General features: G+C 49.8%; 1 protein-coding gene across 4 annotated transcripts in view; it reads left to right on the top strand.

The window, feature by feature from the left end:
- Nucleotides 1-2,149: 2,149 nt before the first annotated feature.
- The window catches only part of ELMO1 (engulfment and cell motility 1), a 562,162-nt gene continuing 552,393 nt past the window's right edge, over nt 2,150-11,918 (top strand). For 3 of the 4 annotated variants that reach the window (XR_011314008.1, XM_069730236.1, XM_069730233.1), the window contains exon 1: nt 2,418-2,511. The gene's annotated coding sequence lies outside the window, so the exon portion shown is untranslated. Of the gene's footprint in view, nt 2,512-11,918 lie in introns of all 4 variants that reach the window. The other variant, XM_069730235.1, reaches the window with a different exon arrangement.

The following is an 11,918-nucleotide window of genomic DNA, read 5'->3' as shown; positions in this document are numbered from 1 at the left end:
ACCTTAATAACTATGTAACTATGTAAATGGGAGTTAACCCTTTCACCGGATCTGCAGGGACGCGATCATTTTGTGACACAGCATATGCGTCACAGGTCGGATTGGCACCGACTTTCATGACGCATACACTGTGTCACAGGTCGGGAAGGGGTTAAAAGGCCACTGTCACCCCCTTCCAACCGTTATAAACTAAAAGAGCCACCTTGTGCAGCAGTAATGTTGCATTCTAACAAGGTGGCTCTTTTAGTTTTTGGTTCATGTATTCCGAAAATAAAGCGTTTTGAAAGTTATGCAAAATACCTATCTTTGTCCATGGAGGCGGGTCCTCACTCCCCAGCTTGAACCGCTACTCTGCCGTCACTCAAATCTTCAGGGGCTTTCGGCGGCGCCCCCTCTGCGCTGTTTTTGCTTCAAAACTGGAGCCTGCGCGGTCTACTACTGTGTTTGCAGGCGCAGTAAGCTCTGGCCGTCTGACGTCCCAGCAAGGCTTGCAGACTGCGCCTGTGCGGGCATTGCGGCCACCCACCTTGGGAATCCCTGCCCCGCACTGTGTTATGCATTATGCAGTGTGGGGCAGGGATTCATAGGCAGGGCGGCCGCACACGCGCAGTCTGCAAGCCTGGTTGGGACGTCAGACGGCCAGAGCTTACTGCGCATGCCCCACACAGTAGTAGACAGCACAGGCGCCGGTTTTGAAGCTAAAACAGCGCAGAGGGCGCGGCACAGAAAATTGGTTGTTTGCCCACTTTGATGCCAGTTCTGGTGCCCAGAACCGATTTTGGCCAGGCTGAAGGGACCTGGGTTTGTTGCAGGGCATCGCTATCTGTGTATTTTAAGTGTCAGATCAGTGGCCCAAAGGCATTTAACCCTTTAAAAACATCAGTTACTTATTCAAATCTGAGAAAATGGGCTGTTTGCCCACTTTGATGCCAGTTTTGGTGCCCAGAACCCATTTGGGCCAGGCTGAAGGGACCTGGGTTTGATGCAGGGTATCACTGTCTGTGTATTTTAAGTGTCAGATCAGTGGCCCAAAGGCATTTAACCCCTTAAAAGCATCAGTTACTTATTCAAATCTGTGAAAATGGGCTGTTTGCCCAATTCGATGACAGTTCTGGTGCTCGAAACCCATTTGGGCCAGGCTGGAGGGACGTGGGTTTGATGCAGGGCATCACTGTCTGTGTATTTTAAGTGTCAAATCAGTGGCCCAAAGGCATTTAACCCCTTAAAAATATCAGTTACTTATTCAAATCTGTGAAAATGGGCTATTTACCCATTTTGATGACAGTTCTGGTGCTCGAAACCCATTTGGGCCAGGCTGAAGGGACCTGGGTTTGATGCAGGGCATCCCTGTCTGTGTATTTTAAGTGTCAGATCAGTGGCCCAAAGGCATTTAACCCTTTAAAAACATCAGTTACTTATTCAAATCTGAGAAAATGGGCTGTTTGCCCACTTTGATGCCAGTTTTGGTGCCCAGAGCCCATTTTGGCCAGGCTGAAAGGACCTGGGTTTCATGCAGGGCATCACTGTCTGTGTATTTTAAGTGTCAGATCAGTGGCTCAAAGGCATTTAACCCCTTAAAAACATCAGTTACTTATTCAAATCTGTGAAAATGGGCTGTTTGCCCACTTTGATGCCAGTTCTGGTGCCCAGAACCCATTTGGGCCAGGCTGGAAATAACTAGTTTTGATGTGGGGCGCCCTGTTCTATATGTCTGCAGTGTGAGATCAGTGGCCCAAAGGCATTTAACCCTTTCTTCAGCGCTCTTTGGTGCCCATTTTTGTGCCAGTTTTATTATTTTTTGTAGCCGTTTTTAAGCGTATTCAAATTAGGGCACCTCGCTGCATTCTATGTTATTATTATGATGTTTATTTTTAGTTGTTAAACCTATAAAAAACAGAAAAGAAAAAATTGCCGAATAAGAAACCGACGAATAAGAAACCAACTTCAGCCTCGTCAAAACAACTAGGTGTGAACAGTGCCCATACCCTACAGAGGGATTACCCCAAGCGATAGTGTGTGCCTGCGACCACCGGACGCCACAGCTCAGTGACTGCGGCGGCCCTCAGTGTCGCATGGTGGCGACCTCAGTGTCGCATGGTGGCTTCCGCTCCTCGTGTTTGCAGTAGAAACTGATGGAGACCGGGCCATTGGGCACAGCAGTGCGGCCATGCTGCTCAGCACCCAGCTTTCTCAGGAACAGACACAACTAGCTCTGGGGTGAGCGACTACTACAATGGAGGAGCTGGGGCTTTCATTCCTGTAGAGGAGCAGCCTGGTCGCAGCGGCTGCAGCACAGCTTGTGGCCGGGGACGAGCGGCGGACTGAGGGCATCACCACCACACAGTGTGTGACAGGAGCTCAGCGACCTCCTCGGCATTAGGCGGCATTCTGTGGCGGCTCCGCCCTCCGCTCTGGCTCCTCCTCCACCCAGTAAGAGTCTGCAGCTGGTGAACCGCGGCAGGAGCAGGCAGAGGCTATAACTGCCCGGGAAGGAGGCTGCCCTGCGCTCAGGTAGGACTGACACCCGCTGCGGGGTGTATGCGGCACGGGGGCACGCTGGGGGGCGCACTGGGGGCAGCTGCAGACCGGCCGAAAAGCAACTTTCCTGCTGTGTGCGGCTCACGGCGGAGGCAGAAGTTCCTGCGCCCGCACAGCTGTGCCCTCCTCTCCTGTGCCTCTGCTCAGAGGTCATGCTGGAAGTTATAGTGCACCACATATGTTATCAAGACATGCTGGGAGGTGTAGTGCCTCCACTGCCATAGCATGGACTGTTCGCTTTCCCGATCTCCAGCTCTGCTCTCGGACATCAGGATCCACCCAGCTTTCCCACTCTCCATCCATCCGTGATACCTGGCTGCTTCACCACAGTCCTCGCGTCTTCATTCTGATCCTGGGAGTTGTAGTGTCTCCTCTGGCTGGCTGTTCTCTTGGCAGGGCACTTGGAGAGCAACAGGTTGCAGATCACTCAGGTGGCCCTGGCATGCTGGGAGTTGTAGTTTTCTCCAGATCCGGGGCTGGCTGAGCATCCAGGGATGATCGTTTTCTCCTGTCCCTGCAGTTTGCAGATCACTATCGTCTTCTCAGGCCACCGTTGTGGAGCAGCACAGCTGGAGAGCCTGGTACTGCTGGGAGTTGTAGTTACACTGCCGCATTCTTACCAATATGTGGCTCTCTGTTGCTTTGGTGCAAGGATTGCTCTGCACCCCACTGATGGGGGCTGTGGTGGCATATAATGGCACAGGTGTGAACACGGCCTTATATTGTCAGTGCATGCTGGGAGTTGTAGTTCCTGTCCTCGCTGGGCGGCCAGTAGTACAGCTCTTTGGTGTCTATACAACCTCAGGTAATGGGATGTCAGAAAGCTGCTGAATATATCAGTTATTCCGTTCCCCACACATAAAGGCTTCTCTAGAAATCCTCCCCTTGGGGTTAGTGGTCCCTTGTGCTCCTGCCCAGGCTGATGAGGGTAACGTACAGCCCAGGACTGTAGGTGAGACCCCCATATATTAGAGGGTGGATCTTCAGACAAGAGTTGACTGGCGCTGTGTGGAAGGTGAAGAGCTGCTGGGCACTCGGTATGTTACCACATAGCAAATGTTCTGCGTTTTTTCTCACCACATTCAAGTACCATCAAAATCTAACCCACGGGCCGTGGAACAAAATCAGACTGACCTCTGATGAGACTTTAAGATCCAAAGCATGGTGATTTATCCTGTGGATGTTTTGGTGTGAATTCATGTGATCAACTAATTCATAACTGATCCCAGAATATCTGGCTCATGTGGTAACCTATCGCCACAGGCAATAATGCCACAGCTGTACTCATGAGGCCGGGTGGGCTGTCACCCGAAACGCGTTGATGTTGTCTCTCTTTTAGCTGTACTGCTGATCTTGTCCTCTGTTATGCATGTTGTGTGAATAAGTCTGTTAACGGTTCATTGATCTAGACTATCTTCAATTTATGACTGCTGTATTCACCCTTCCCTACAGCTGAGACACACATTTTAGGGTGTATTTTACACCCTTCTCAGCAGAACCCCCTGATTTTGCTTAACTTGCACTATTTAAAAAAAAAAAAAAGTTTATTTAACCTTGTGTTTCTGGGACCCTAGGTGGAACCTGGCGGTGCGGCTCTTGGCATTGATCCTTGATGTGTCTCTGTAGGTGCCCAATTATGGTATATAAACATTAGAAATTCCCAGTATGGACAATAGTATCTTGTATGTTTGATAACAATCGGTCCCATGCATATGTTTCAGCTGTATTCCTAACTGCCACAGAAGTCAATGTAGCAAGTTGTTCACATATGGCCTGTGGTTAACCTGGTGAGGTGGCTCGGGGGGATGCATGTGGCTTACCTGGTGAGGTGGCTCGGAGGGACGCCTGTGGCTTACCTGGTGAGTTTGCTCGGGGGGACGCCTGTGGCTTACCTGGTGAGGTGGCTCGGTGGGATGCCTATGGCTTACCTGGTGAGTTGGCTCGGGGGGATGCCTGTGGTTTACCTGGTGAGGTGGCTCGGTGGGATGCCTGTGGCTTACCTGGTGAGGTGGCTTACCTGGTGAGGTGGCTCAAAGGGACGCCTGTGGCTTACCTGGTGAGTTTGCTCGGGGGGACGCCTGTGGCTTACCTGGTGAGTTTGCTCGGGGGGACGCCTGTGGCTTACCTGGTGAGTTTGCTCGGGGGGACGCCTGTGGCTTACCTGGTGAGGTGGCTCGGGGGGACGCCTGTGGCTTACCTGGTGAGGTGGCTCGGGGGGACGCCTGTGGCTTACCTGGTGAGGTGGCTCGGGGGGACGCCTGTGGCTTACCTGGTGAGGTGGCTCGGGGGGACGCCTGTGGCTTACCTGGTGAGGTGGCTCGGGGGGACGCCTGTGGCTTACCTGGTGAGGTGGCTCGGAGGGACGTCTTTGGCTTACCTGGTGAGGTGGCTCGGGGGGACGCCTGTGGCTTACCTGGTGAGGTGGCTCGGGGGGGGGGGGGACGCCTGTGGCTTACCTGGTGAGGTGGCTCGGGGGGGGGGGGGGACGCCTGTGGCTAACCTGGTGAGTTGGCTCGGGAGACGCCTGTGGTTTACCTGGTGAGGTGGCTCGGTGGGATGCCTGTGGCTTACCTGGTGAGGTGGCTCGGGGGGGGAAGCCTGTGGCTTACATGGTGAGGTGGCTCGGGGGGACGCCTGTGGCTAACCTGGTGAGTTGGCTCGGGAGACGCCTGTGGTTTACCTGGTGAGGTGGCTCGGTGGGATGCCTGTGGCTTACCTGGTGAGGTGGCTCGGGGGGAAGCCTGTGGCTTACATGGTGAGGTGGCTCGGGGGGACGCCTGTGGCTAACCTGGTGAGTTGGCTCGGGAGACGCCTGTGGTTTACCTGGTGAGGTGGCTCGGGGGGATGCCTGTGGTTTACCTGGTGAGGTGGCTCGGGGGGACGCCTGTGGCTTACCTGGTGAGGTGGCTCGGAGGGACGCCTGTGGCTTACCTGGTGAGGTGGCTCGGGGGGACTTCTGTGGCTAACCTGGTGAGTTGGCTCGGGAGACGCCTGTGGTTTACCTGGTGAGGTGGCTCGGTGGGATGCCTGTGGCTTACCTAGTGAGGTGGCTTACCTGGTGAGGTGGCTCGGAGGGACGCCTGTGGCTTACCTGGTGAGTTTGCTCGGGGGGACGCCTGTGGCTTACCTGGTGAGGTGGCTCGGTGGGATGCCTATGGCTTACCTGGTGAGTTGGCTCGGGGGGATGCCTGTGGTTTACCTGGTGAGGTGGCTCGGGGGGATGCCTGTGGCTTACCTGGTGAGGTGGCTCGGGGGGACTTCTGTGGCTAACCTAGTGAGTTGGCTCGGGAGATGCCTGTGGTTTACCTGGTGAGGTGGCTTGGGGGGATGCCTGTGGCTTACCTGGTGAGGTGGGTTACCTGGTGAGGTGGCTCGGAGGGACTTCTGTGGCTAACCTAGTGAGTTGGCTCGGGAGATGCCTGTGGTTTACCTGGTGAGGTGGCTTGGGGGGATGCCTGTGGCTTACCTGGTGAGGTGGCTCGGGGGGACGCCTGTGGCTTACCTGGTGAGGTGGCTCGGGAGACGCCTGTGGTTTACCTGGTGAGGTGGCTCGGGGGGATGCCTGTGGTTTACCTGGTGAGGTGGCTCGGGGGGACGCCTGTGGCTTACCTGGTGAGGTGGCTCGGGGGGACGCCTGTGGCTTACCTGGTGAGGTGGCTCGGGGGGACGCCTGTGGCTTACCTGGTGAGGTGGCTCGGGGGGACGCCTGTGGCTTACCTGGTGAGGTGGCTCGGGGGGACGCCTGTGGCTTACCTGGTGAGGTGGCTCGGGGGGACGCCTGTGGCTAACCTGGTGAGTTGGCTCGGGAGACGCCTGTGGTTTACCTGGTGAGGTGGCTCGGGGGGATGCCTGTGGTTTACCTGGTGAGGTGGCTCGGGGGGATGCCTGTGGTTTACCTGGTGAGGTGGCTCGGGGGGATGCCTGTGGCTTACCTGGTGAGGTGGCTTGGGGGACGCCTGTGGTTAACCTGCTTAGGTGGCTCAGGGGACCTCAACACTAGAGGGACCTGTATATTTCAGATGTATTCTGAAAGACATGCCATGAATGTCTAAGTTCCGAATGCCCTTTTATATTTGGTGTAAGCAACCAGAAAAGTGTCTAGTTGATCTGTAAGCGCATGCATCATCAGGAGTCACTCAAGTAAGTCACGTGGAATGTAACTTGTTCAGGAGACTACTGAAGATGAATAATCGCCAGCAGGGGATGTGAATGGTGTCCATCGGGTTGATAGCATAGTGCCAGGCTGAGTATTTATGGCTAGATTTGTGTTTTAATATATAGCAGACAATATTTTCTTTAGTGTGTTTATCATTACAGTATCAGCGAGTTACACATTAGATGTAGATGTAACTATTCCAGCAGCTGCTCCCTTTACACCAGTACTACTGGCCGTATACCAGTAACACTGTAGAGCAGGACATACAAACTTTACCAGGATTGCACTTTGTCACAAGTGACTTTCCTTCTGCTGCTGTTAGAGATTTCCGCTTGGTGCTGTATGAGCAGGATGTGCAGCCAGCTACACATGTGGTTTCAGTATTTAGGTTGTCAGTGATGATCATTCTAGACATCCCACATAAGACGCTGCAAGAAATGTAAATCAGCTCTATAGATGCAAGTGTTCATGAAGAGAATGTGGGGCGATGGAGCACGCTTTGCTAGTCAGGGCCAGGAACAGGTGCTTTTGTAGGGTGGAGCTGCGGTAAGGATAAAGAGCTGTAATTCTAGACTCCTCTTGTATAACATGGCTGAATTAAACAATTAGGAGGCATCATCTTTCACTTTATACCTTGCATAAAAAAGAAGCCCTTTGATTCCGGTATGACTGAAAAAACAATAAAAATTGTATGAACAAGGCTTTACGATCTCGTTTACTTTTATTACCTAATACATCGAGCTCCCTAATCGGGTTATTTGACATGTCGTTGGTCATATTGAACAGGGAACGTAGTTCTCACAGGCTCATGTTCTCACCTCATGTGTACAGCAAAGCCATGAACAAAGGACCTGTATAAATGGCAAGAAGTAGCCATATGCCAATGTTAAGGAGAGGTTTGTCACTGCATGGTGACAATATGTTATTATTATTATAGCGCCATTTATTCCATGGCGCTTTACATGTGAGGAGCAGTATACATAATAAAAACAAGTACAATAATCTTAAACAATACAGGTCACAACTAGTACAGGAGGAGTGAGGACCCTGCCCGCGAAGGCTCACAATCTACAAGGGATGGGTGAGGATACAGTAGGTGAGGGTAGAGCTGGCCGTGCAGCGGTTTGGTCGATCGGTGGTTACTGCAGGTTGTAGGCTTGTAGACTATGTAGCTCTGTATTTATTATGAAGCAATGTTTCTAAGGAGGAATCTTTTGTATTCTAGTGTGCCAAGGTGCATGCCAAAATTTTGTTCTCACAGATTAATTATAAAGGCAAAAACCCATCTATGTACAATATGTGCCCATAGCAGTCAATGGGTGCACCGAGAGCCTGTACTTGGTTTGAACAATCATGTTGTGCTGACAAAGTCCCTTTAAAATATGAAGCAAATTTTTCATGCTGTGTTTCTGCCTTTAGGTATTGTGCTGATTTTGACAACCATTAGACATGCTGTGAATATTAATTAATGCCAAAATATGTGAACAGCTGCATTGACTAACTTTGGCTCTGGGTTTAAAAGGGGCATTCAGCCTTTTAAAATGAAAGCGCCACTCCAGCGTGTTTTTTATTTATTTTTTAATTGCACTGCTGGAGTATTATTACTAATCCATGTCCCCTCCTGCCCCTGATTTTATACTGTACTTGCTAGCTGCCATCTCCAGTTGTTCCTGGCACCACTCCTGTCCCATTTTACTATTTTGTGACCATAGCCAATGACTAGAAGTCATTGAACGTTGTGAATGGTCACAAGCTCTCAGTGCAAGTGTGAGGGTCTTGTTTTGGTTGTGATAGACTTGCACGGAGAAGTGACCTCTAGCTCGCCCAGTAAACACTGGAGTGATCTGGCGGGTCACAATCTGAAGGAGACCGCTGGAGCGGCGCTGAGAACAGTAGACTGTGGCTGACCAGTATAGTACTGGGGTCAGGGAGCTTATATTGGTGATACCAATCCAGGGGTTAAAAAAAACTGTCCTGGAGTGGTGCTTTAATGGTCTATCTTTGGAAAAGGCCTTGCGTATTAGGGCTCATTCAGAAATCATTCATTTTTCTCATATGCAAAAAAAGATGAATTTTCATCAGTGTTTTTGATCAGATTTTTTTTTTCAGAAGTTGGTCAGTGTCCGTTTATACTATCAGGGTTCGTCAGTTTTTATCATCTACAAACAGCATACGAATATCACATGGATGTTATCGGAGTGCGGTCTGTTCTTTTTTTTTTTTTTTTTTGACCCATAGATTTCCATTGAAATAAGGACAATCACAAATATGAACCAGCTTTAAAGCCGGTATAAATATTGAAGATTTCTTCTGTATTGTCCAAAACAAATTGCTCAAAAACACTGATAAGAACATAATAAGTTAGTCTCTCCCCTGGAATCCTCAATCAGAAAAACAAGGGTTTCTCCATAGCATTAAGATGGACACAGGTTGTTTCCATTAGTCGGCAAGGTGTGTTTTCAGTATGTACTCTTCAGAATGGAGCACCAACTGAATAGAAGGTGGAGGCATACGGATGCATATGTCTGGCCACAGGTTTAGCAGTAGTGTAGACACCCGGGCTCTGAATTATCAAGGTGATCACACCAAAATTCTGTCGCAAAATTTGTGCAACTCAATGTTTGTGGCTTGTTTTCCCAATTCTGCTGCATTGGGTGGAACAAGGGCATGACTCCTCAGCTTGTGGAGGCGTAGGCTACAAACTCACTGAGCGAGCCACTGAGTACTGAAATGCATGACTTACAAAAATTGTCTTTTGTCTGTTGAATCAGGCACCAGAGTCCCAAACTGCTTTAAAAGTGACATCCGTAAAAGAAATGGACTTCCGTAATTGATCGACTGTACACAAGCCTAAGATCAGAATGGTTAATGACCAGCCTCACTTGGATTGTAAGGTGCAGCACTGCTGGTTTCTGGAGCAATGGACCTTATGGAACAGGCACACATTTGTTCAGATGAACTTTTGGAAAGCCTTCCCGCAAGAATGTGGGCTTTTGTATCTGCAAAATGGTACTTAACGCCATAGTGACACGCCGATAGATTAACCCCTTAGTGACGGAGCCACATTTTTTAAATCTGACCAGTGTCATTATATGTGGTAATAACTCTGGAACGCTTCAACAAATCCCAGTGATTTTGAGACTGTTTTTTCGTGACACATTATACTTTATGATAATGATAAATTTAGGTCAATATGTTTTGTGTTTGTTTATAAAATACTAGATGGCAGCCCGATTCTAAAGAATCGGGAGTCTAGAATCCATATATACTTGAAATTCGGCAAGAGCTTGAAGAGCAACGTCACTGGGCCCGCCTCCACGCAGTAGAAACTTGCTGTGAGGTAAAAATTCAAAAATCACACCAAAATGGCGGGCGGAGTGTGTCACAGTACGGCACGTTTCTGATTGGTCGCTCGCAGCAGGCGGCAACCAATCAGACACTGGACACTGTTGATGTCACTTATCTCCGGACATTATCTCCGGACATTAGCTCCGGACAAAGCCACGGAAGTTGGCACAAATTGCAGGAAGTAGTATTCTAGGCAATTATATATAAGATATCAGGAATTTGAGATTTTTTTTTTTTTAAATTTCCAATTTTCAAACTTTAAATGATTCTCTTTAATCCAGATAGTCATGCCATTAATAAATAACATTTCCCATACGTCTGCTTTACATCGGCACCAGTTGTAAAATGTTATTTTATTTTGTTAGCATTTTAGGAGGTTTAAAAATGTAGCAGTAGTTTTTCATTTTTTCAAAGAAATTTTCAAAATTTATTTTTTTAGAGACCTATCCAGGTTTGAAGTGCCTTTAGGGCTCCCATATATTGGGAAACCCCCAAAAGTTAAACCATTTTAAAAACAGAACCCCCTGACATATTGAAAACTGCAGTCAGGTAGTTTATTAACCCTTCAGGTGCTTTGCAGGAATTAATGCAAAGTGGCATACAGAAATGACAATGTGTATTTTTACCACCTAAATATTTCTAAAGGTATCGTCACATTTAGCGACGCTCCAGCGATATAGACAACGATCCGACCTAAACTAGATCGCTGGAGCGTCGCTGTTAGGTCGCTGTAGAGATGTCAAACACAGCAACTCTAGAACGATGCAGGAGCGATCCAGTGACGTACTTATTGTTCTCGCTGGTTGTTAGCCCTGTGAAAAAACATTGCAGGCATCGTTGCTTTTGCTGTCAAACATGACGAATCACGCCGACCTGACGACCAAATAAAGTTCTGGACTTTCAGCTACGACCGGCGATGTCACAGCGGGATCCTGATCGCTGCTGCGTGTCAAACACAACGATATCCCTATCCAGGACGCTGCAACGTCACGGATCGTTGTCGTTCTCGTTGTAAAGTTGCTCAGTGTGAAGGTACCTTAAGTTCTGAACAGATTACTACAGCCGGCAGACTCTAAAGGTACCGTCACACTAGACGATATCGCTAGCGATCCGTGACGTTGCAGCGTCCTCGCTAGCGATATCGTCCAGTGTGACAGGCAGCAGCGATCAGGCCCCTGCTGTGCTGTCGCTGGTCGGGGAAGAAAGTCCAGAACTTTGTTTCGTCGCTGGACTCCCCGCAGACATCGCTGAATCGGTGTGTGTGACACCGATTCAGCGATGTCTTCGCTGGTAACCAGGGTAAACATTGGGTAACTAAGCGCAGGGCCGCGCTTAGTAACCCGATGTTTACCCTGGTTACCATCGTTAAAGTAAAAAAAACAAACGCTACATACTTACCTACCGCTGTCTGTCCCCGGCGCTGTGCTTCTCTGCACTCCTCCTGCACTGGCTGTGAGCACAGCGGCCGGAAAGCAGAGCGGTGACGTCACCGCTCTGCTTTCCGGCTGCCCGGCGCTCACAGCCAGAGCAGAGAAGCACAGCGCCGGGGACAGACAGCGGTAGGTAAGTATGTAGCGTTTGTTTTTTTTACTTTAACGATGGTAACCAGGGTAAACATCGGGTTACTAAGCGCGGCCCTGCGCTTAGTTACCCGATGTTTACCCTGGTTACCGGGGACCTCGGGATCGTTGGTCGCTGGAGAGCTGTCTGTGTGACAGCTCTACAGCGACCAAACAGCGACGCTGCAGCGATCCGGATCGTTGTCGGTATCGCTGCAGCGTCGCTTAGTGTGACGGTACCTTAAGGCCACTATTTAGTCATGAATTGCCATGGCAAACATTAGGACCACAAAATTATGACCTCATGGTGCCAATTG

Source organism: Ranitomeya imitator, chromosome 6 (assembly GCF_032444005.1).
Source record: "Ranitomeya imitator isolate aRanImi1 chromosome 6, aRanImi1.pri, whole genome shotgun sequence".
NCBI classification, from domain to species: domain Eukaryota; kingdom Metazoa; phylum Chordata; class Amphibia; order Anura; family Dendrobatidae; genus Ranitomeya; species Ranitomeya imitator.
Note: the sequence above shows the minus strand (reverse complement) of the source record. Positions and strands in the feature narration are given on the sequence as shown.